The 4,474-nt window shown below is 39.7% G+C and overlaps 1 long non-coding RNA gene across 1 annotated transcript; it reads left to right on the forward strand.

Moving 5' to 3' along the window:
- The first annotated feature begins 324 nt into the window (after positions 1-324).
- On the forward strand, positions 325-1,381 carry LOC309507491. The gene is made up of 3 exons (XR_014209161.1): positions 325-417; positions 510-606; positions 1,023-1,381. It is a non-coding gene; the product is annotated as an uncharacterized lncRNA (long non-coding RNA).
- Positions 1,382-4,474: the final 3,093 nt, after the last annotated feature.

The following is a 4,474-nucleotide window of genomic DNA, read 5'->3' on the forward strand; positions in this document are numbered from 1 at the left end:
AATTTTGTGAGATTCTATTGAATGGGTTTCTGATAAACTGGTGCAAAAGATGGTAGAACTATTGTAAATGTAAGGACTATTGATCAGTGATTCCGAGGATCACAACTAGACTTATTTTTGTTTCAATTGTACTACTAGGTACCTCCTACTTGGCCTCCTTTGATTTTGTTCAATGTATGTTACTTTTTTTTTTTTTTTGTTGACATAAAACTCCAATAAAAATGAAAGTATAAAATTAATAATTCGTAATCATACTAAAACATGATCCAATAGAGCTGATGTAAAGTTTAAGGTAATAATCAGACGTCCCTCCCGTCTTCCTGCACAGAAGGCTGTCACCTGCTCAGGGCTCTCCCAAAGGACAAGCCAAGTCGGCCACTTTGTCTGGGGCTAATCCTGTCCCACAACTGCTTTAAGGTAGTGAACCTAAGATCAGCTAAAAAATATTTTTATTTTCTCATAGGAAGAATTTGCTAAATCAAATCTGTCTTTTTTCTGTTATGTTTCAGGTCATCACATAAGGCCACTCCAGTTGGTGTCTCTCGTGCAGCTTGGCGTCTTGCGGGCTGCAAAGGGAGACGCATCCATCCCTCCTCTCGCCTTTGCGTCTTGCCGGGTGAGCAAGCCTTGTGTAGCATCTTGTGCCTTGGCTTGAGTGAGCAGTATTTGTGTCTGGCGGTACTGCTTCCGGAGGGATCTGTACATATTGTATATGTGTACATACTTCTTTTGATTGCCCCTTTTTGATTTGGTTTGCACCATCCTGAGTCCAAGAGGATTCCATCATGGCCATTAATTTCTGAGGTTCCTGCCACAGTCTTCTGAATGCCAGCACTTTCTGCCTCCACCTGTGCCTCTCCGATGACAGAGCTCCCTTTCACGGCCACAGCCGCTAACAAGGGTCCTGATATGACTGCCCAGTTCCGTCTGTCTCTGCCTCCTCAATGCCAGTGCTCCCAGTCATGGCTGCCCCTGTGATTCCTGCCACAGGCATACCAAAGATTCCTGTTATTGCCACAAAGTCAGCACTCAAGACCATCTCAGCCACAATGGTAATCCAAGCTCCTAGTTATCACCATCCAGTCTCAGAAATTTCTGTCTGGTCCACCCTGTCCCACAAGTTCCCATCATTACTGCCTCACCGTCAGTTAATAATTCTTGCCACTGCCGGCCCAGAGGTTTATGTGTCTCTGTTTCTGTTTCTATTTCAAGCTCCATACCCTGTCTGTCCAGGACCAGGGGTTCCCGTCATGGCTGTATGGTCCTAGAAGTTCTTGTCATGAATGCCTCAGTGGTTCAAATACCAGAACTCAACCACCGGTGCCTAAGAAGCCCTGGTTTTCAGGCTTCCAGTAATGCCAGCTTGATCCCAGAGCTTCCTGCCAAGGCTGTCTGGGGATCAGAGCTCCTTGTCTCGATCGTCCATCGTTCAATCGTTCCATTTGTTTTATTCTGGGTGTCCATCCAGCCATTAAGAGCAAATCTAAAATATATATATAAAAAAAGTCTGGAAGTAATATTTGCATTAAACCATTTATCAGATGCTTTAACCCAAAGCAACTCACTGTACAAATGGGGAACATCACAAGCAATGTATCTCCTTACAATACTCCAAAGTAACACACCATGTCAAACTTTTGAAAGTTAGAGTAGTACAGAAGCTACAAGTGAAAATGTAGGTAGGTAAAAAGCGAGAAACAGTAAAAGTGTTTTAATAGAATTGATTTACAGGAAGTGCCTTGTGACTTTGTACCTCATTGTGATAAAACCACTAGTTGCTGTTCGCTCTCCAAACATTGAAGAATGGAGAGAACATGATATCAAATGACACAAAGTTGTATTCCTTGTATTCCTAAATCTGTTTATATAGTCAAAACTTTAATAGATAGAAAGACAAAGATGTAAAATGATTAGGTAAGGAATAATGTACATCCTGCCCAACGTGAAGCAGAGGGGTCTTGCATCGCTCTGATGGGGTTTATTCTGCGATAACAACCAGCTGGATGTACATTATTCCCCTTAACACACTGCCACATAAGTAAATAATTAGACATGAAATATTGATCTGCATGAGTCAAAGTATTTTATTAGCTCTGTGGCCTCGAAATGCATCCTTCGCTTCGCAGGCAATGAACAGATGGATCCTTCGTGTTCAATTAATATTTTTCTATTGCAGCTTCCCTTAGTTATCAAGCTCCACACGTTAGGGGACATACTGGCAATCCACAGTGCCACATCCCCCCTGAACAACTGCAGTTTTTATTGTCTCTACAGTTCACAATACCTCAGATTGCAGACATACTGGGCACTTCAAGTATGTGAAACGACGTCTTGAGTAAATATAGATCTTCCTTATGTACCCAAGGGCATTGTCATAATTTTGTTTAATTGCACAATGATAATTGCTAGCCTGACTTCACTCTTTACAAACTGAAACCACATGAAATTCTGTTCTTAAAATAAATCAATGTTACACTCAGAATTATTTTTAAATGTTTGTTGGCCTTCACAGATCATTCAATCTATCTCAACAACTGAAGCAGCTCTGTGATGAAGAAGTTTGTTGAGGCTGTTGACCAGGTGTGCCATAAAAAGTCCGCTGTGACAAGGTGGAGAGAACAATGCTGTTTTCATGGAGGTTCTTTGAGGTTCTGAGAGGGGCTTTGTGGGGAAGGAGCACCCATAATCGACTGCTCTTACACATTTACAAAAATATTGTATTGTGTGGGCCTAAAATATGAAGACAGCTATCAAAGCTTCATTTTTTTTCATTTTATACATATACATATACATATATATAGTCAGAATGACCACTATGGCCATTCTTGGAGAATTACGGTATAGTGTTAAAGTAAGTTCTGTAAATTTCCAAACATCTTTTAGAATTGAAGTTCAAGAACGTTGTGGTGGATTTGTTTTCAATGGAATAAGAGCATGCCATTGTTAAACAATACCATTAACAATGGAAGAGGACTGTGGAGATGTTGAGAAGAACCATGGATTCAACATTCATAATGATTTTTCCAGCCATAATGCATGATAAGAAAATATTTTGTGATGTTGATGCAATTCTCTGAGCAGATGTAAATTAGAGGCGTGATCAATTAAGTTCAGTGATTGCAGTACTATACAAAAGTACCAGCAAGTAAAGTTCAGTAAAGTTCCGTAAAGTTCCATGGTTTCCAATGTGCCAGAACGTAATTATGTCTTAACACGCAATTAACGTGTTAACACGTCATTTACGCATCAATACGTGTCAGACGTAATTACGTGTTTACACGAGTTCACACGTTTTGGCCCTTTTAGCCTTACATAGGCCTACTGCAGTTTTCCATGTACAGATGACACCTTTCTCAAAACGATCTCCATTCACACGGATCCGTGAAAATGACTAAAAACGCTGTTCTGCTCATAGACTGTAAGGTTCTGCTGCCAGGCCGTAAGATGGTGATGAAACACATTATACATTGATTACGAAAACAAACGTTTTCACAGATTTGTGTTTTTGTTGTTTACACAGAGACCGTTTTCAAAAACTTGCACTTTGAAACCCATTTTTAAAAGTTTGCGTTTTCAGGCACTCAAAACGCCATTGTCGTGTAAATGAATGGCCAAAACGCAAGTCTTCAGTTTTTAGTTGAAAAAGGTGTTGTGTAAACGGCCCTAAATAGCAAACAAATCGAAGTAAAGATGAAACAGGTGAGCAATCAGCTGAGCGAAAAAAAACATGATCAAACATGATCATTAGAGATACAGTACTGTGCAAAAGTCTTAGGCATGTTAGTATTTTCATCCCAAAAAATGGTTTTAAGCCTGTATTCTCTTGCCTTTTGCTGTAGTGTCTCAGTGGGCAATATCAGTTTACATTTCCAAACATTCCTTTTGCCATTAATTGTAGTAATGCAGTGAGATTGTTGTATCCACAATGAGTCTGATAACAGCTGGTATGCTCACACAGAGATCTGATCTCACCATCATCAAGTCTGTCTGGGATTACATGAAGAAACTGAGACAGACTAAATCCAGAAGAACTGTGGCAATGTCTCCAAGACGCTTGAAGAAATACCTACCTGAAAAACTATGTGCAAATGTACCTAGGACTAAAGCTGTTTCAAACTCAAAGGGTGCTCACACCAAATATTGATTTGATTTAGTAAATAGAAGTGAATTGATAAATAAAATCTATTTATGACATTATTTTTGAAAGCATCCTCAGCATTTTTACACAAGTGCCTAAAACTTTTAACAGTACTGAAGCTTTAGAGGTAGGTTTCTTCAAGCGTCTTGGAGATGTTGCCACAACAGACCACATTGACGATGACATTTTGAAGAGTAAAAGTCCATCAATATTGCAAGGATATCTTTTCAACGCTTTCAGGCAATGGTTGTACTACATTCTTGATTTATTCTAAAATAGCATCTGCTCGTGTAGTCTTCAAAAGTGTGCGAGCACCGTGTCAGATTTGGTGTTTGT

The sequence above is a fragment of the Leuciscus leuciscus genome (assembly GCF_965113295.1).
Source record: "Leuciscus leuciscus genome assembly, chromosome: 10".
NCBI classification, from domain to species: Eukaryota; Metazoa; Chordata; class Actinopteri; order Cypriniformes; family Leuciscidae; genus Leuciscus; species Leuciscus leuciscus.